The following is a 22,485-nucleotide window of genomic DNA, read 5'->3' as shown; positions in this document are numbered from 1 at the left end:
AAATGTGAGACATCTAACCTATGCTTTTATTAATGGAAACTGAGTCCACATGGACAAAAACTCTCCATCAAAATACTAGAAAACTGAATTCAACAAACATTAAAACAATAATTCATCATGAACAAGTCGGATTCATGCCAGGAATGCAAACATGGCTCAACACATGCAGATCAGCAAATGTGATACATAAAACATAACATCAACAGAATGAAGGGCAAAAACCATAAGATCATTTAAACTGATGCTAAAAAAAGCAGTCAATAAAATTCAATATCTCTTTATGGTTAAAAGCTCTCAAAAAACTGAGTACAGAAGAAACATACCTCATCATGATAAAAACCATATACCTCAGACCCACAGCTAATATCATACAAAATGGGGGAAAACTGAAAGCCTTTCCTCTAAGAACTGAAACATGACAAGGATGGCCACTTTAACCCCTGTTATTCATTGTAGTACAGAAAGTCCTAGATGAAGCAATTAGACATGAGAAAGAAATAAATGGAATCCAAATTGGAAAGAAAAAAAAAGTCAAATTATTCTTGTTTGCAGGCAATGTGATCTTACATTTAGGAAAACCTAAAGACTCTTTCAAAAAACAATTTGAAATGTTAAATAAATTTAGTAAAGTTGCAGGCTACAAAATAAACATGCAAAAAAATCAATAGTATTTCTATATGCCAACTGCAAACAATCTGACCCTCCCAATAATCCCATTTACAATAGCGATAAAACAAAATATCTAGAAATAAACTTAACAAAGTAGTGAAATATCTCTATAATGAAGACTATAAAACACTGATAAAAGAAATTTAAGAGGATACATGTAAAAAATGAAAAGATGGTCTATGTTTATGGATTGGAGGAATCCAATCCATAAATATTGGTGACTATAGTTAACAATAATTTATTGTATATTGTAAAATAACTAAGAGTGGAATTGGAATGTTTGTAACACAAAGATATGATAAATGCTTGAAATGATGAATAACACAATTATCCTTATTTACATGCCTGTATCAAAACATCACACCTACCCCATAAATACAACTATATGTACCCAAAATAATTAAAAATTTAATTTTTTTAAAAAACCCAGAAGATTGTAAAAGGCATATACAATCATATAGGAATAATAGCATGGCAATACAATCTAAACTTTTTAGAATTAAGCCAATTATATATGTTTAATAACCACTGAAATTATTATCTTAGAAAGAAGTATGTAGTTTAAGTGAAACTTTGTTTATTAAAGAAATTCTATACTTGGCATCAAATTTTCCTCTTATTGATCTTTCTCCTTGAAAGTAAAACTAACTTTCAACATTTAAATTTTTTCTACAGTCTCATGAACTTTGTTCCCCATACTTTTTGAAGCAGCAGCAGAAGTAACATTTTTAACGAAATTAGCTGGGTTGACATTAATAAACAGTGAATCAGCAATATTATGGGAAAGGGAATGAAGAAAAGATTGGCTCAACCTTGCACGTAGGTCCCTCACATTTCTAGTTCTGCCTTTAAATTGATTAACATTAAATAGATTTTGGACTCTCAGTTAAAGATAAGAGGAGTGCAACAGTCATAAACAAAATAGTTTCTGGCCTTGGAGACTAAAGGGAAGGGTATTTCACAGTCAGTCTATTTACAGTAAACTGCTTAAAGATAGGAACAATGTCTGCTTCACTTAACACTATATTCCTACTCTCTAGTAGAGTACCTGGAGCATAACAAATGCTTCATAAATATTAATTGTGTGAGAAATTTAAGTATTTAAAATGTGGCTTTCTTTTATTTTATGTACTATTACAATGAGGTCCTCTACAGCAGGCTGTTATGTTTGATGGATGCCTTAGGGAAGCTAGAAATACCTACGTTTAAAATTTCGTGTACTCAGTCCACATAGCATTCAGGAAACAACCTATATCTTTTTCCCACCAGTTCCATAAACCAACATTAGGTTAAACACTCAGAGTATTTGAGATTGTGTTTTCAGGATGGTGGGCAATAAAATTCTCCAATGTGAGGGCACAGTCTTCCATTGAATGAGAGTGTGGATAATCTGTTGATTAGAATCATGCATCATTTAGGCAGAAATAAGCAAGAAAAAAAAGCTGAATGATTTTTAACTTTTTATTTTGGAACAATGTTATGTTTATGGAAAAACTGTAAAAGTAGAATAGAATTTCTACCTGCCTTTCATCCAGCTTCCCCTAAAGTTAACATTTTACATAGCCTCAGTACATTTGTCAAAACTAAAAATTTAACATTAGTACAAAATTATTGACTAAATTACAGACTTTACTCAGATTTCACAATGTTTTCTAAGTTAAGTTCCTTATATATCTAGGATTTAATACAAATCTAGGATAGTACATTGCATTTCATTTTCATATCTTCTTGGGCTTGTACAACCTGTGATAGTTTCTGTGATAGTTTCTCATTCTATCCTTGTTTTTTGTTTTAATGATCTTGACCATTGGAAGCTGGTTCAGATTGTTTCCTGTGTCTTTTCATTACCTACCCTTTTTCTTTTCTTTCTTTCTTTGATTTTTTCGGAGTACTTTATTTCTGGCACCATAAGATTCTCCAAGCACATTTTGGATTTTCCCTCTCTCAACTTTGGTATCAAGCCGTACTTCAAGCAGGCCTACTTCCCTTTATTTAAAAGTGGCATTTAGAATCCAAGATCTGGGTATAATTGCACTTTTAGAATGTCACTTGCTTCTAGCCCTCTTGGCAGATAGATAGGACTAACAAATGTGTGTGTGTCTGTGTGTGTGTGTGTGTGTGTGTGTATTCTTTGTGATGACAGCCCTTTTTCTCCCTTTCCTCAAGAGTCTTGCAGTCAGAAGTGATTTCTGATACTCCTGTGTTTTTCCATATCACGCTTGTGCCTTCCTATCACTTTTGAGTTTCTAGATATTTAAGCCATTAGTATCCTAGAAAGAGCACTGGATAAGAAAGTTTACCTCTTTGCACTCAAAAATATATAATATTGAATAAATTATTTACATATTTTAACCCAAATTTTCTCATTTCTAAAGTGAGCATAATAATTTATTATTTCTTCTTGGCTTAGCACATAGAGTATCTAATTATATATATATATATGTATGTATATATATAATGTATGCAAACAATCTAAGTTTATATATATGTATACAGACAGACATATGCACACACTTACGAATCACAAAGTACTTAAAATGAGCTGAGTTTGAGTATTAATTCCCTTTTTCTCACTAAAAATATATATCATGCTCAATTTTCTGTATTCCTACATACATTTATTAATTTTAAGTAATTTACATCGATAGAGGCAGGCTAGTAGAACTGTTATAATATTTTATTGATGCATATCAAACTAGTATAGTTCAATTTTAATTCATTATAAGTAGATATTGCTTTTGTAGAACAAGGGATATAACTAATACTTAACAGCTTTCATTTATATTAACTTAGATTAAGTTTGCATACATTCAAAATCATAGACAAAGCAACCAATCTAAAATATCTAGCAAAACTTCAACAGATTAAGAGCAACAACACTGAAAATTTATGTTTCCTGTAATTAAATATAATCCCTTGAATCTCTTGGAATGATACAATGGAATGGCATGTACTTGGATTTTGAGTTCTAGCAGTGAACATAGGCAGTGGATTAGCCAGAATATGTTAATCAGAATTATATGTGGATGGCCGAGGTCACCAAATGTGTCCAATATAACAAGTCTTACTGTAACATCTGCTGACAACTTTAAAGCCACAGAAAATGTTGCATTTGTGAAGATGGATGTAGGAAAAAAAAAAGATTGATATCAATGTGCCAAACTTCTTACTCTAAAAAGGAAAAACATATTAGAAAAAAAGATGATTCAAGTTACTGAGGAATACATGAGTCTTATATCAAACATAGGAAGTAACTTTTCTATAGTGTCTGAAAAATTGTGAGTGAGTCTGCCCTTACTTTCCCAGCAAGGTTTGGGTTAGGCACAGTTAAGGGAAAGGGAAATGGAAGAGAAGGGGAAAGAAATTGGCCCCTACCATATGCCAGGTAGTAGGCTACATTCATTATAGAAATTTAATTCAATAACTACCCACTCCCAAACATTGCAATGTGGGTATTTTGATCCCCATCTAACAGATGAGAAAACAGATTGGAGTTGAAGATGGAAATATACAACTCACTACGTGTTGGAATTGAGTCCCTAATACAGAATTAGCCTATCTCCAAAGACTTTGCTCTATATACACTAATATGAATTGGAAAAATATTTATTTATTTGTAATATTAACTAAATAAAAATGTAAATGAGAAGAAAATCTGCCACCAAACATGGCAAAAAATTTATGTTAAACTCAAAGAACAATGATCCTTTCCAAGTACTCTCTGGTTTATATTTTTACTGTGTCAAATGAAACCTCTGGCTCATAATTTTTAAAACAAAAGACACAGATTCTCCATGGAAAATCTATGTGTAAACTAACGTCACCAATTCTTTATTGACTTCATCACAAATGCCATCAATGTTATTATTTTAAAAAAATAGCAAATTGACTTGCCACTTATAAAACTAATTTGATAAGGTACAGATGGTATGCTCTTATGTCTACCAATGATACACATGCTCGAAACTTAACAAATCAGGCAACAAGATCACATCACATAAATACAGTGATTTTATTTACATTTGAGTAAACTAAAATTAATTTAGCCAAAAATATTTATTGAGTGACTACTATTGTACTATTTTATACACTAGAAATCAAATAAATTTCTTGGTCTACAGAATTTTGATTCTATTTTGGGGAATACATTAATTTAAAAAAATACATATATTGTAATGTCAGATAGTGGTTGTGCATTGAAATAGAGCTAAGTAAGAGGAGTATATTCTTTTAAGGGCATTGGTCAGGATCTTCATCTTTGAGATGATAATTTTGGACAAAGACCCAAATAAAGTAAGGGGGTGAGCATGCCCATATCTAGGGAAAGATAATTCTAGGCAGAGGGAGTAGCAAGTACAAATGCCTTGAGAGTGGAGTGTGCTCAGTGTGTTAAAAGTACAGCAAAGAGATAAGTGGTGAATTGTCAGGGGAGCTACTATAGAACCATGTAGGTTGTGGTAAGAATTTGAGATTTTAAGTGTGATAAGAAGCTATGAGGTGGTTTTCAGTAAAGTGGTAACTTAATCTGACTTATATTTAAAGAAATTAAGCACTGGCTACCATATTGAAAACAGCCAGGAGCAGGACAATTACGGAAGCACAGAAAGCAGCCAAGAGGCTGTTGGAATGGTGAAGATATTTTAAGAACTTCCACCTGCTTTCCAGTGAAAAACTAATCATGGGGAGGCTGGTGTTTTAAATAATCCAAAGAATTTTTAAATCAGCACTTAAAATGTTGAAATACTTTGTCTTTCTTTTTTAATTTCTATAGATTTTACTGAAAATAGAGAATATTTCAAGTATCAGCTGATAGTGAAGTTTCAGAATAAATTTTCAGAGCACTTGCTAACCAAAGGCTGTAAGGCTTGTGGCATTTATATATACATGTTAAAAACCCTTGTCAAGTATGACGAAAAGAAGATGTAACATTTGTGAGCCCTTGGGAGGCTGGCATTTGCCTAAAGGAAGTTGCAGGATCTCTTCTCTTTTTAGTAGCCTTCAGTTTGTACAGCCCTCTCAGGGCTGTCATTGGCAAGTGGTTCTCAGCTGAGTTACTAAAATTCGGATGTAAAGTAATGTGAACCCTGGTATCCCAGTGACCTTCACTGAGTCATCAGGCTTATGATCTATTGGCACTTGTATATGTCCTTGTGAAATTTGAGGGACTAATTGCTCTGAGTGCCCACACTTTTAGTTACACCTCCGACTAATGAATAGTCTCAAGGGCACACGAGGGCTTTTCTGTTTTAGAGGCAATAGAAGGACTCATGTTTAGAAATAATTGACCTTAAGTGCTTAAGTCACCACAGAGTCATTCAGGAGGACTCTGGATTGGACACTCTTCCCTCTTGGTATTTTCAGCAAAATTAAGGATAGGTAACTGGTTGCTAGGGTGAGAGAAGAGATAGCAGAAAAAGATGTTTAACTTCTACCAACTCCAGATTTGCCTATTAAGGTAGAAATGTCATGAGGATTATTCGAAATGTAAACACTGAGCTAGCATGTCAGTAAAATCAAACATGCAGATGACAGATAAATAACAACAAACACAAAATACAACTGTGGCAATGTGCATCTATGTAGGAAACAGAGAGAGAAGTTTAGTGTCTCATGCATGCCACGTGGGATTGAAGAGAATCTGGGAAAGTTAAGTCAGATCCTGCAACTACCTACTTAACTATATCTATGAGTTTGCTTTAATGTTCCTCTTCTTGCCTAGTGCCACATGGGTGCAGAGGCAGCCCATGAGGCCAACTTCTCCCAGCCTTCCACATTTATAGCAGACTAAAAGCTCCCTCCCCCTGTCAACTCCCTCCCCCAACCCATGCCCTCTTTCTCATAACATAGGTAATGATCCTCATTCACTCTGATCTAAATCTGAGGGGCAAGTAAGAAATCCAATAAATAAAGTCTCATTCCTGACTCTTTTTAAAAAAATTTTCCTTCTCCCCAAACCCCCTAAGCCAGAGAAATGGAATTGTCTTTTCCTTTTCCTTCCACCTCTGTGGTAGTTTCTACCCTTTTGACTAAAGAGTCATTGGCAACGAGAATAAACAGATATTGGCTTACCAATCAGCAGACGTGTCAATAGCATTTTCCAGTTTCCATAGTTTTGGGTCTAAAACGCTCATAATACAAGCAATGATGATTCTGGCCTCCTCCAAACCCCCCATCCCTCAATTACAGTTGTAGTCTAGTTGTTCTAATACCTATATTAATAGATTATGGGCACTATATTTGGAATGTGACATATTTGAATGAAATAAGAAACAGAAAAGAAATACCACCACAGAAATAATAAATATTAACTTGCTTGCATTTTTTTCTAATGGGACTGCTATTTCAGTCTCAAACTACAGCTGGTAGAACTGTAGACCTCATAAGGTCACCTAGATATATGCTGGCTGGGTCAAGTCTACAAAGTAAATATTTAGTGTTTCAAACATTAGTAATCTTTGGAACTCCACTTTTCATTTATGAGATACCCTGACTAACTAGGGTTCTACTGATTTTATAACTGAGAGAGAATATCTGGGATATTTATGAGTTTTTTGGGTGGTGGTGTGTGGGAATTTTGTGCTGAAATGTAACATAATCTCACATTGAAGAATTAAAACTTTAATTGGGTATTCTCAAAATATAAATGAAGATTGTTTCTGGAGGCCTAGTTCTAAACTTTTGAATGGGGGTGGGGTGGGGTGGGGTTGAAGATCAAAGAAAAATGTATTGTTTGAGAAGGCTCAATATATTCAATGTTTTTATCCATCCACTCAAGTTTCCTACCAATTTATAAATGAGGCAAAAAAGTTAGCTTTATACTGATAAAAGTAATATTGGAGAACAGACTTAGCATATGGTTCTTAACATCAAACCTCCGTAAAATAGCTTGGTCACTGGCACAAGCTGTGCTAATAATTGTAGGCTTCCACATGTAGACAACTTAGAGGCCATACAACTTGGAAGAGCAGAGCTCTCTCTTGGCACCTTGGCTTCTAGGAAAAAGTGAATAAGAGTCACACATACTTAGTTTCTCCTTCTAAGTGTACTGCTTCAGGTTGAGTTTCTTCTTGTCTATTGGAATTCCCTGCACATGAAAGAAAATATTAGAAACCTGGAAAAATTGTTACTCATTCACTTTAAGTATATTGTTGTGAGTGATTCTAACCTTTCTGTTGAAATCTCTCCCCTATCATCAAAGCTTAGCTGAACTCTGGACCTTACTTGTGAATTTAAAGTGACACCAGGAAAGTTTTTTTTTTTTTAAAGGTCAGCTAGTAGTAGGTGAAAAGATAGAGAATGGAAGTAGATAATAATGAATGAAGTGTTAAGCTTGGATTCAGATATATTTGTTTTCCCTTTGTATTTCCAATGACTGGCAGGGCATAAAACCATGATGAAATAATGATTTTAAAGAAGAATATGAATGTCAAAGAGAAAAATGAAGAAGAAAATATCACATGTATCTTATAAATATGTACAACTATTACATATCAGTGAAAAAAGTCAAAAGCAGTCCTTATTAATAAAATTTTTTAAAATTCCAAAATATAAGAAAATAACTTCTCATGACATCTTGATTATATTTATCAAGATTAATTTCACTAAAAAATCTAAGACAGTATTCTGGCATTACCCTCCATCTTTAGGGGCATTGCATGAATAAATTGCATGAAACATAATCAAAATGTGAGGAGATTTCTTCTGGCTGAAAATACTTGAGGTGTGTCGTGTCTTGATAATCAGCTACTGGGAGTAGACTAAGTTTTCTTTTTCTTTATTTTTTTTTTCTTGAAACAGAGTTTCGCTCTTGTCACCCAGGCTGTAGTGCAGTGGCGCAATCTTGGCTCACTGCAACCTCCACCTCCCGGGTTCAAGCAGTTCTCCTCCTCAGCCTCCCGAGTAGCTGGGATTACAGGCGTGTGCCACCACGCCCGGCTAATTTTTGTATTTTTAGTAGAGACAGGGTTTCACCATGTTGGGAGGCCAAGGTGGGCAGATCACTTGAGGTAAGGACTAAGTTTACTTAAAGGGAGGTCCATAGTCACTAGAAATTCTTTTCTGTATTCTTCAAGTATAAAAATCTACAAATATACACATTCCATATTTTATTTAGAAAATACATTGATTTTGTCACATAAAATTATATTAAACTCTCATATTAACAGCCTTGATCTTTATTCAACTGACTGGAAGAAAGTTAAAGGCTTTGTTTGTTTCTGTTTTTTACGGCAACAAACATATTTATTGAATTTTCATTTCATTTCTTCTGAAGCACATTTAGTTGGCATAAAGAAATAAATCACATTCCTTATTCTCCCCCACAGCCAAAGATTTCTGAAGACAGTGCTAATGTGATGTACTCATAGGTGGATCTCTGACCCTCAGAGATGGCCTTGGTTTTTCAGTTTCAGCAATTCTGGGAAGCCAAGGACACCTCCATATCCTCCTCCGTGCTCTGCAACTCAACTGAGAACAGCTTTCTCATTGGAATGTCTTATGTTTAAGGAATAAGAGTCTCTGTTTCAGGTTTGAGTGCTCGGGTGCACCTACTGGATCCAGCCCAGGACTGGAGATACTTTCCAGAACACAACATCACCTGAGACATGACCAGTTCACACTGTTTTACTTTCACAATTTCAGCTTCCTCAGAAGAATATTAAAATTGCTAAGACTTTTTCATAAATATTGTGCCATGTCCTTCCTCTGTGCCCTTGCCTGTTCATTTGTGTCAGACTAGGTGCACTTATTTCTAATGAGATCAGAATTCTGCCTCCAGTAACACATCAAAGATGACCTATGATTGTACTTTTGGTTTTTGCTCCCACATGTAAATTATAAAATTCATCACCCCCATTTTTATGTCAAGAAACATCTGCACAATCTGAATGTCAATACCTTTTGGAATCTATTAAATAACTGAAATTGCAAGAACAATTACCCACTTCCAAAACTGGAGAGACAGACATGTCCAGAATCGCAGTTGACACTTGCTTAAATGGAACATAAACTGCAGAAGACGCAAGTTGTTGAGGGCACTTACATGCTAAGCACTATAGATGTCTGAACCACAGATGTGGACTAGGTAAAGGTGGCAGTTTCAGAGAGACTTATACTTCTCAATTTTCTGGACTTTCTCTCCAGAAACCCCCAGACTCTACAAAATGCAATCCAAATACATTTCCTATGGCTAAGAACTGGAGAAGATTAATTACTGAGAAACACATCAGGAGCTTTCCCCAAAAGCTTCTACAGGGAAGGACTTTTCCAGAACCTTATCCTATGTGGGAAAAAACAAAACAAAACAAAAAACAAACAAACAAAAATAACTTCCATTCCAGATTTCAGATTTCTACACCATTCTTCCATTATTATATGAATGAGTAAAGTTAGCCAGTAGGGGTAAGATGTAATTAAATAGTTCAAGGACTCTGGAACCATAAAAGGGAGTAACGGCCCCAAATGAGGTTTTCCCCTGGAGACGCCTGGTAAAGGTCACAGGCCAAGGGAGGAAGCCGACTGAGTTTCTAGGTTTCCATTGTAAGAACAGACAGTGCTTACTTGCACTGTACAATACATTCTAACCAGTATGATGTCTCTGGATTAAAGATGAAAGTGTGACAATGCACAGACTCTCCCTGAGGAGGAAAACACAGGGGAACAGAAAGACAATGGCAGAGAATAAGAAAAGGACAATAGAGCAATCTGAAGCCCCTGACATCAACATTTTTAAGACCAAGGTCTTGGAAACTTCTTCATTGACCTTAGTTTCCTTTGTCATGGGGCCTTTTCTGGGTTCCTAGCTGAGAAAAGGAAAATAACAACCTGCATGCACTTCCCAAGTCTTCACTTGTCACCTGTTTGCTTTAGATCTCTAGGAGAAAGAAGTCAGGTACCTGGGCCTAGTGTCAGTGTAGGAGGCACTTTCTATAGGCTAGATACTAGGAAGAAGGGAAAATATGTGTTATTGGAATAGAAGACATGGACTGGGCTTTAATCTGAATGTATCTGCACCTGCTGGTATTCTCAGATGTGACATTCAACTGCAAGAGATTAATGAAGAAACAAGGAACTCCCAAAACTCCTGCAAGTTTCTGGATTCATATTGGGTCCACCACTGTTTCAGTGCATCTGGAACTTCAGAGAAGGGGCTCCCTCCTGTGTCAGAATCCTTGCTTTGGGTCTTCCTGCAGAGATCAGTAGGTTTAGTAAAGCTGATAAATTTTTTCAAAGATGGTGTCAGCAGCGTATGGTGTCACCAAAGGAGTATTCTAAAGCAGGACGCAGCCATTTCATGCTGGGCTAGAGAAGCTGGGGAAAAATGCTTTGTGAGCCCTGACAGGAACCTCCTTGCAAGGCAAGGGCTGGGCTAAAGGGAGCACTCAGAAGCCACCCATTACGGGTTCCAGCCCCAGAGCAGGTGCACAGGAGGCCGGGGAGGAGGTTTCCTCTCAGGGGCTGGGCCTTCCTTTGTCAGAAAAAAGCCAAAATATGTGTTCGAGTTGCTGATGTGCCCTTAGATACACTATTATATCTGAACCATTCATATAAATGAAGGCAATGAAAATTATTTTTTTAAGTGGGCTTCTAGGATTATAAATACCTTAATAGTGAGAATATGAAGGATAGGGATGTTTTTACTAATTCAATTGATAAAAAATTTTGGGAGCCACTATGTTTCTATGAATAAGAAATTCAGATTTCATTGTTAAGTAATGTTGTCTACATTTTGTATGCGACAGGGCAGTGGTGGATATGAGAGTGTGGCATGCACACAGACCAAGTGAGTCAGAAATCAGTATGTAAAGATAAGGATCTATGGATATGAACTGAAAGTATGTAACTACTTCACAAAATGCTAATAAATGCAGTTTGAAATAAACCCCAAATTATTCAGGACACAAATGTCTTGACAATTATTTTGGAAGCAGTGAGTTCATAAAGAACTCCAAACTCCTGTTTCATTTTCTGATTCCTATTGTCCATGAGACAAGAAAATCATCTCTAATCATGCATCACAGCGCAAAGCTGTAAACCAAGAGTGTTTCTATTGAAGACCCCGGTGGATCAGGACACCAGGCAGGTGCTGGAGACACTCTCTCAGGAGCGCCCAGCAGATCTCAGAGTGATCCGCTGGATGCTCACATGAAATCCAGCAGTCACTTTCTGAGTCACCAGTGAGCTGTGCTGGTGCCTGAGGGGACCAAAATAAGGCCAGAGCACCTGCTCAGTGTCATAGACAGTGACAGTGCCAGAAATGATCCAAGTGGTCTCCACGCAAATCAAATGTTGCCTTCACAGTGAGGTGCATGTCTTGCAGAGGCTTATTCTTTATTGAAAGGGCCTCTGTCCATAAATGTGCATAAATGGAGCAGGGCATGCTTTTCTTCAAGCAGGATTAGGGCTTGGACCATCAGCATCTCACTCTCGCATTGTTGATGTGTCATTTATCTTCCCTTTCTTTTTTTTGATTTATTCTAAAACAACAACAACAACAACGGGACACATATGCAGAATGTGCAGGTTTGTTACATACATATACGTGTGCCATGGTGGTTTGCTGCACCTATTGACCCGTCCTCTAAGTTCTCCCCTTCATCCCCCACCCCCCAAAAGGCCCTAGTGTGTGTTGTTCCCCTCAGTGTCCATGTGCTTTCATTGTTCAACTCCCACTTATGAGTGAGAACATAGGGTGTTTGGTTTTCTGTTCCTGTGTTAGTTTGCTGAAGATGATGGCTTCCAGCTTCATCCATGTCCCTGCAAAGAACATGATCTCATTCCTTTTTATGGCAACATAGTATTCCATGGTGTATATGTACCACATTTTCTTTATCCTGTCTATAATTGATGGGCATTTGGGTTGGTTCCATGACTTTGCTATTGTAAATAGTGCTGCAATAAACATACATGTGCATGTGTCTTTATAGTAGAATAATTTATATTCCTTTGGGTATATATCCAGTAATGGGATTGCTGGGTCAAATGGTACTTCTGGTTCTAGATCCTTGAGGAATCATCATAATGTCTTTTACAATAGTTGAACTAATTTACATTCCTACCAACAGTGCAAAAGTGTTCCTATTTCTCCATAGCCTCACCAGCATCTATTGTTTACTAACTTTTTTTTTTTTTTTTTTTTTTTGAGACGGAGTCTCGCTCTGTCGCCCAGGCTGGAGTGCAGTGGCGCGATCTCGGCTCACTGCAAGCTCTGCCTCCCGGGTTCACGCCATTCTCCTGCCTCAGCCTCCCGAGTAGCTGGGACTACAGGCGCCCGCTACCACGCCCGGCTAATTTTTTGTATTTTTAGTAGAGACGGGGTTTCACCGTGTTAGCCAGGATGGTCTCGATCTCCTGACCTCGTGATCCGCCCGCCTTGGCCTCCCAAAGTGCTGGGATTACAGGCGTGAGCCACCGCGCCCGGCCTGTTTACTAACTTTTTAATAATCACCATTCTGACTGGTGTGAGATGGTATTTCATTGTGGTTTTGATTTGCATTTCTCTAATGATCAGTGATGTTGAGTTTTTTTTCTATATGTTTGTTGGCCATGTAAATGTCTTTTTTTTTTTTTTTTTTTTTAAGAAGGAGTCTTTCTCTGTCACCAGGCTGGAGTGCAGTGCAGTGGCATGATCTAGGCTCACTGCAACCTCCAACTCCCTGGTTCAAGAGATTCTCCTGCCTCAGCCTCCTGAGTAGCTGGGATTACAGGCACAAGCCACCATGCCCAGCTAATTTTTGTATTTTTAGTAGAGACAGTGTTTCACCATGTTGGCCAGGATAGTCTCGATCTCCTGACTTCATGATCCACCTGCCTCGGCCTCCTAAAAGTTCTGAGATTACAGGCATGAGCCATCATGCCTGGCCATGTCCTCTTTTGAGAAGTGTCTGTTCATATCCTTTGCCCACTTTTTGACGAGGTTGTTTGTTTTTTTCTTGTAAATTTGTTTCAGTTCCTTGTAAAATCTGGATATTAGCCGTTCGTCAGACGGGTAGATTGCAAAAATTTTCTCCCGTTCTGTAGGTTGCCCATTCACTCTGATGATAATTTCCTTTGCTGTGCAGAAGCTCTGTAGTTTAATCAGATCCTGTTTATCTATTTTAGCTTTTGTTGCAATTGCTTTTTTCATTTTTGTCATGAAGTCTTTGCCCATGCCTATGTCATGAATGATATTGCCTAGGTTTTCTTCTAGCGTTTTTATAGCTTTGGGTTTTACATTTTTAAAGTTAAGTCTTAATCCATATTGAATTAATTTTTGTATAAGGTATAAGGAAGGGGTGCAGTTTCAGTTTTCTGCATATGGCTAATCAGTTTTCCCAGCACCATTTACTGAATAGGAGATCCTTTCTCCATTGCTTGTTTTTGTCAGGTTTGTCAAAGATCAGATGGTTGTAGATGTATGGTGCTATTTCTGAGGTCTCCATTCTGCTCCACTGGTCTATTTGCCTGTTTTGGTACCAGTACCATGGTGTTTTGGTTACTGTAGCCTTGCAGTATAGTTTGAAGTCAGGTAGTGTGATGCCTCCAGTTTTGTTCTTTTTGCTTAGAATTGTCTTGGCTATACAGGCTCTTCTTTGGTTCCTTATGAAATTTAAATTATTATTTTCTAATTCTGTGAAGAATGTCAATGGTAGTTTGATGGGAATAGCATTGAATCTATAAATTACTTTGGTCAGTATGGCCATTTTTACAATATTGATTCTTCCTATCCACGAGGATGGAATGTTTTTCCATTTGTTTGTGTCCTCTCTTATTTCCTTGAGCAGTGGTTTGTAGTTCTCCTTGAAGAGGTCCTTCACATCCCTTGTTAGCTGTATTCCTAGGTATTTTATTCTCGTTGTAGCAATTGTGAATGGGAGTTCATTTATGATTTGGCTCTCTGCTTTTCTATTGTTGGTGTATAGGAATGCTTGTGATTTTTGCATATTGGTTTTGTATCCTGAGACTTTGCTGAAGTTACTTATCCGTTTAAGGAGTTTTTGGGCTGACATGATGGGGTTTTCTAAATATAGAATCAAGTCATCTGCAAACAGAGACAATTTGATTTCCTGTCTTCCTATTTGAATACGCTTTATTTCTTTCTTTTGGCTGATTGCCCTAGCCAGAACTTCCAAAACTATGTTGAATAGGAATGGAGAGAGAGGGCATCCTTATCTTGTACCGGTTTTCAAAAGGAATATCCAGGTTTTGCCCTTTCAATATGATATTGACTGTGGGTTTGTCAGAAATAGCTCTTATTTTGAGATATGTTCCATCAATACCTAGTCTATTGAGAGGTTTTAATACGAGGGGACTCTTTTTTTAAAAACGGAAAACATTTATAAAAAAGAAAAGGGGAGTTATATCATTATCTTGAACACATTTTAGAAGGCCTATATAACATAATGTTAAGATTGAAACCATATAAACAATCAATGAAGGATAATAGCCCATATGTTTCACAGTTTCTTAATTGGAGATGGATTAGTTTTTAAGCAGTTATTGTACAATTACCACTTAATATGACATTTCCTAGTTTCAGTTGTTTTGTGTAGAATGAGATTTATATGATAATATACTAAACTATTAAATTATATATAAATTGTGATTAAGAAGAATTGTAGTAAGGTATTCAAAAATTGATAACAGATTCCACTGGAAATTTGCTAATTTCTAGAAGAAGAATAACAGAATTCAGAGTCTGCATTGGGTATATATTGAAGAGGATTAAAATAGGACTAACATATAGAGCTGTTTTCATGGCTCATCTTTATGGAGTGACCTCTGGTTCATAGTGGATAGAAGTGTTAACTCAGCAAAAGGTTAGAATGCTCTGATAAGCACCCTTAAGTCACATCTTGATAACTAGCCAACCACATGGGAATAATTTGAGCTATGACTGATGATTGGTGATGAATGAATTATTGAACTCTCCAAAAAACAGTTCATATTTACTAGGGAGCTACAATTTCTTAACCCAAAAGGAAAGCAGAGTATATTTTATTTTTGGCAAATAAGGAATTGTTCTGTGGGGTTTAATAAATTATTTACTCTTCTCCCCATTACTTATGACCCTATATCTGATTATGCTATATTGAGTCAACCCCTTGTATACATGGATTCTGCTTGAGGGGATTCAATTAACCACTGATAGAAAATATTTGGAAAAAAAGCAATATAACAATAAAATTAATACAAATAAAAACAACATAGTATAACAACTATTTACATAAAACTTAAATTATATTGGATATTAAAAGTAATCTATACATGATTTAATGTATATGAGAGAATGTGTATAGGTTATATGCAAACACTATGCCATTTTCTATTAGGAACATGGCCATTTGCAGATTTTGTATTTGTGGAGGGTGAGAGGTCCTGGAATCAATCCACACTGGATACCATGGGATGACTATACTTTGTTTTTTTCCAAAATTGAATTTACTTTGGCATATGTGGCTACCTCCTTGTTTAATGTTTGAAAAAAAAGAAACAACAAAATCTATTTCAAAAAGCGGGACAATAAAACCACATTATCAGGTAATATTTTTCTTTTGCCAACTATTTTTGTTTGCTTTTGAAATCCTCTTAATAGAATGAAACTAATGTCTTTGGAGGGAAAAACCAAACTGGTCTAATCTATTGTTTGCTATTCTTTGGATAAAACTAATTAACTTGACCTATTACTTTCCAATTTCTTGCTTGGTGTTCGTCATTGTGGAGACACACCTCACATCAAACAATTCTCCCAAGCTAACACAACAAGGATTTAAATCTGGAATGTATGTAATTTAATTATTTACCAAGTTGCTTTGTATCTAGAAGAATCTATGTGTGCAGAGCCCACTGTAAATTCTTCATTTGGTTGTGTATACATGGATATTGAAAAATTTGTGAAATAGCCATTATTTTGTTGTGATATTGTTTGTTGTGAGTGTGATCCAACTGCAATTCTTGCCCTCTCATTGAGTACTTGCATTAATCTAGCGGATCTGGCTGCTGCTGATTCTCCTGTCATCTCATTGGAGAAGGACAACATCTTCAAAGGCTCAAACATCATTCCTCAGCCCATAAGTGTGGGAGCAATTGTGCTTCCTTGCCATAATCCCTGTGATTTTTTAATCTGCCTGGTTCCATTAAGATGACAATTAAATCACTGCTTCACCTATGCTTTAGAGAAACTGCTTTCCACTGCTACCAAATTGTTAAGTTTCACATACCCAGCATACTAGGAGAGTGTGATAAATGATACAGTTATTAGTTCTGCATAAATGTCAAGCTCTTGAAAATCCAGCTACATCACACCTCATGGCTTCTGCTATCAGCCTTTGTTCCCAACCAGTCTGTTCCAGAGGGTACCACTAGGCAAATGAGTTATTTAGAGCTGCTTGCCTTCTCTATCAGACAATGATAAGTCTGAGATAATTAAATCAAAAGCCCTCCCAACATCAGTGTGTCAATTGACTTGTAGACTCTTTGCTATAACTCCAAAGACTCTCTGAGCCATTATTTCTTAATTTTCCTCAGCTCCACCTCAGAAAACTTTTAAATTTAGTTTTTTTCTCCACTGTGCCCTAGTTCCTACAGTTTTACCAATGGAACAGTCTATTTTGAATGCTTCTTATGAATGTTCAGGCAACTGGACCCCAACTGAATACCAGAGCTTCCCTCTCCTGCATTAACCAGTGCCCCGACATTGGTCAGCAGATTAGGTTATACCCAATCCAGCTCTTTCTAGAGTTTAATCACTAGGAGCTGGGGTCCAATCAACCCTGTGATTTCTGTTTCCTGCCTGGGAAGAAATCCTGGGGAGAGGGGACTTGGAACTTAGTACTTAATCTATTTCCCTCCACACTTCTGAAACTATTTTTTCACTAGGCTAGATCAGATCTCCCTGTCACTCTGGCCCCTACCTCACTGTCCCTCTTACCTCCATGTATCCCTAGAGCTAATTCCTGCTATACCTTAGTTCAAAGTTGATCAGATTTTTGGTCCTCCCCTCAAGCTTCATTGTCTAACCAATTTCCCTAAAACCCAGGAATTCTCCCAAGTGTTTCTGCCATGAATGCAACTTTTCCATGGGCCCAAGCATGCTCTACAGCTTGGTGGTTTAAACTAATACTTTCCTAGAAACTTAATAGGGTAAGAGCTACCTATTTCCAGCTTGTCCTGCCAAGTAAAAGGAGAGGCAGCTTACCCGGCTGATATCTGCTGGGTGGATATCTGCTGGGTGGGTCTCTTCCTTACCAGAAGTTTCTTTGTCTATGCCAAGGTACCAGTAGTGATAGAAAAAGTGGGGATATCAGTTCTAAATTCCACCTTGTATCTTGGGACCTATTTTATTGCCAGGCTCATTTTCTGTGATTTGGGCCTTATTTACTTCTTAGCATCCCTGTTTTTGAGGGTCTTTTGGAATGGCTTAGAATTAACTTGTCTTATGTTTGACAACTGCCCTGTCTCTGTATTCACTTCTAAAATCTTACCCACATTTATTATTCCTGGAATTAGAGAAAGTCCTCATACCAATTCTGATCTAAATGGTCTATGCCGTTGCTTGGATAGGGTCTCTGACATGGCATTTTTGTTTGAATTCTGAGCATTGGCTATTAGCCTACTTCCCTGGACTCTGATTAGCTTTTCTCCCACCAGATCAACAATCCTTGGATTAAATCAAACTAATTGCTTTTTCCAAACTCTGATATTGATCAGTGAAATTAAACTCTGAATAGGCACTTCCTTCAAAGTAGCAAACACAGCAGACACAGTACATCTGCTTTTATTAATCAGAATAGATGAAGTTAGTTAATACTATTTATTTCATTTTATTTTATTGAGAATAAGCTCTGCATTAGATAGCCAAATGGTGGTTTTAAGAAATTCTAGCAAACTGCTACTGCTCACAGCCTGGAAATTCTTAGCAAGGGATGTAACTATAAACACAAAATTGCACAGCTCTCTTTTGAAGACTTTGTAATGTTTTCTTTGATATCATTTGGAAATAGTTATAAATTTGTGAAAGGGTTACACTTATGAATTCTGGGTTTTTCCTAAGGATCCCACAGAAAAACCGAAAACTCAGATCCCTGTTTAAAGTCATGGAATAATTTCAACCATCATTTTTTCCATAATTCCAATAAAATACATTGTCTATCTCAAAATTAAATAATAATAATGTTTTAAGACTTACTCAAAGAGCCACAAAAATCTTTAAATAGATGCATTGTTGCAAATAGCCATTATAAACTATTAGTGTAATGGAATTGCTTTCTCTTATTGGTAAGGGATACTTTATATTGGGTTGATTTAACAAAGTTGTACAGACTACCCTATCTAACTAGATAATTCAACCTGTTTTTCTCTATCCATTCCTTTTCATTATCACATTTGTCTCATGTCGTAATTATATATGTATTTTTTGCATGTATGCTAATTTTCTGTCTTCACCACTACAGTGTAACGTATGTGCTCCATGAGACAGATAATAGGATTATTTTATGCTATTTTATCATAACCAGTATATGCTCAGCATCTATGGCTACCACTGTGTCAGGTACCGAAAAAATATTTGTTAAATACATTAATTACAAGCATTCAGCAAATGTTCAATTCTAACGTTCAATTCTAATGAATTTAAATGAAAGTACATAAAGCTGCCTTTTAAATACAATCCAAGATAAAGATAGCTACACTGAAATAGAGTAATGTATGATATATATGTATATCATATACATTTAAAAACAAGTAGAAGTAATTTGGTAAATAATATCTTGGTCTACTAATTTTTTATAATATATACATTTTGAAAATGTTTTTAAAGTCTAAAAATTTATCAATAATGTTTACTTTACATAATATCTCCATCAAAAATGAAAAGTCTGTAAGTTTAAGGATGACATGGTGGTTGGTGGGGAAGTTTACATTTTGGACAAAATAATTATTAATTCTGTGAACCGAATTATTCAAAACAAACAAGATAAAAATGTATCAGTGAATTAATTTTGTTCTATATTTACATATTTTAAGAAACTAAAGGACCTGGTATAGAATACAGGTGGTTTGGCTAAATATCAGCATGGAGGTGATGTGTAGTGAGGAGAGACACTTAAAAGTTTTAACTGATATTCACATGCATGTGAATATTATTGTGATGATTGAAAAATAAAACTAATGGAATCTTACTTTGTACCATAAAAACACAGTATCCAGAACCTATTATATGACAAACTAGCTGTCCCACCACACCTCAGATGTTCTGTTCAGTTCAGAGTCCCACATTCTAAAGGAGACATAGGTAGCATGTACTTCTCCAAAGACAAACACAGTGAGGACACAGGGGACTTGAAAATGTCACGGGGCAAGGAATGTGTGCTGTGTCTTAAAGAGTGTGGGCATAAGCATTGTCTTTAATTATATGAAAAGTTTATCCAGTAGCTCCAAAACTGCATTGATAACGAGGCACCAGATTGCTAATCCAGAACCAGCTGTGGACTTCAAAAGTGGAAAAATTTGTCTAAGCCTGGTGAAGAACGTTGTAGCAAAATAATCAAAAGTGTTGGAATGGGATGCTTTTTAATATAATTGGTTTCATGAATCCTGAGATCTTCAAAGAGAAGGAAAAAAGAGAGAAAAAATTTAATTACCTACAAAAGTCTTTTGACTGTAATGTTTGAAAATTGAATAAATAGCTAACAATGACTCCTTTAAGCCATAAGTGGTTTCTATTAAAAAATTATGTAATTCCTCCCTTAACCCCTGCTTGCTTATGTCATCTTATTATTTTAGTAATTATCTTTCACCCAGTAGAGCATGTGAATTTATCTTTTCTTTCACTGGGTTTACTAAAGGTATGAGCAGTAATCTTAATGACCTGTAATTTAAACAAGGTTTAACAAAAAGGGTAATACGTTGAACTGAGGGATGCTTTTGACACCATCTAATGTTTACTAGAACTTTCCAACCTCTAACCTTTTGCTTCATTTTACAGGGAATCATGCAAGCTACAATCTGATCACCCAAATTGAGCGAATAGAATGAATGCCTGGTGATCAATCAGCTGGTGTGTCACCTATGATCTCTGCTTTCAGGAACTAGGGGTTCTTCTTAACACAATTGAAAAGCTTCCACTCACAATGGCCCCAGCCACAGTGTCAGATAAAAGTGCACCTTCATTAGCTAGCAACATGAAAGATGACGGTGGTTAGGTGGGGTAGTGAGTGCTGGTGGAGATCTTTTGACTGGACTTCAGGAAGCAGGAATGTGAGGTTTGATATTGCTTATTCAACCTTGGTTAGTTTCTTAATTTTTAATTTTTTTCATTTTTTTGAGAGAGAGTCTTATTCCATCGCTCAGGCTGGAGTGTAGAGGCATGATCACGGCTCACTGTAGCCTCGACCCCTCGGGCTCAATTGATTCTCCCACCTTAGCCTCCCAGGTAGCTGGGACCACAGGTTTGCACCATCACATTTTGCTAAATTTTTTGGTATATTTTGCAAAGACAGGGGTTTACCATGTTGCCCTAGCTGGTCTGAAACTCCTGAGCTCAAGTGATCCTCCCAGCTTCGCCTCCCAAAGTGCTCAGATTATAGGTGTGAGCCACCACTCCAGATGATTAGTTTTATAAATAGGCATGCAGAGCAAAGGTTATACATTTATATAATTCAGTGTCTCTCAAAATGCAGTTTAGGAATCATCTAAAAAATCATGTATTAGAGATTGCAGATGTCTCAGCACTGCCTCTAGCAATTTTGATTCTATAAACTGAGGTTGTTGGGCTTGGGGATCTGCCTTTTTAGTAAGCAGCCCAGATAAAGCTCAGGAACATAGTTCACAGACCTCACATTGAAAACAACTACTGGTTTAGGCAAAAATGAGAGATCTTCATATTTGTCAGGTGTTTCTTTTAGAACAGAGAACCAATTACGAGGGCAAAGAACTATGACAAATGTCAAACATGTATGTGTATGTGGTGGTGAGGAAGGTGAGCATTAAGCATTTGAAATATGGTTTGTGGACTACTATAGATAAAAGAAATTGTTAGATGCTGAGAAGTAGTCAGAAAAAGTAGAATGGTATTGAATTCCAAACTTCAAATTAAAAAAAAAAAAACAGCAGGATAGAGTTACAGAATTTATTAGGAGTTGAGTGTCAAACTTCCATGTAATAACTTACAGCAAGACAGACCGCTCAATTTGCCTAGGAGTTAGCAAAATCTACAAGCTGGAATGACACATCATTATTCTTGCTATTGCACTTCCAGCCGTGCCAGGGCAAGGGCACATGCTGCTATTCAAGTAACATACTGCTCTAATGCCAACAAGTAAGCATAGGACACAGAAGATACTAGGAGTAAAATGATCTTATAATGTTTGATATAGCTGTTCTGCACAGATTTCCTCTGCAGGTTTTGATGAAGGTCAACTCACCTCCTCTCAACCATCCCTGGAATAGCTGTAATTAATAATACAGATCACAAAGGTGATTTGTCTCTATTTTTTTTCATTTATATGTAAACAAAGAGCCTGAATGCAGCCTTTAAAACTGGCTGAATCTCAGTCAACAATCATTTTCTTCGTGTTGCTATGTTATTGCTTTCAAGTCTAAGAAGAAACTCGTATGAGAATTTCAGTGAGAACTTCAGCCTGAATCAGGTCACTCAAAGACAGTTTGCATACCAAGAACCAATCAGAACAGACAGAATAAAAGCAGCCTGAAGTTCTTCATCGGGTTTACTTTACCTCTTCCTCTCTCGTAATGCTTGACTGCAGCTCTGCATTAACAGGAATGGATTGAAGACAGAAATCATTCTCAGGCCTGAATCCCAGAGAAAACAGAAAACTTCTT

Source organism: Pan paniscus, chromosome 5 (genome assembly GCF_029289425.2).
Source record: "Pan paniscus chromosome 5, NHGRI_mPanPan1-v2.0_pri, whole genome shotgun sequence".
NCBI lineage: Eukaryota > Metazoa > Chordata > Mammalia > Primates > Hominidae > Pan > Pan paniscus.
This window is presented reverse-complemented; position numbering follows the sequence as displayed.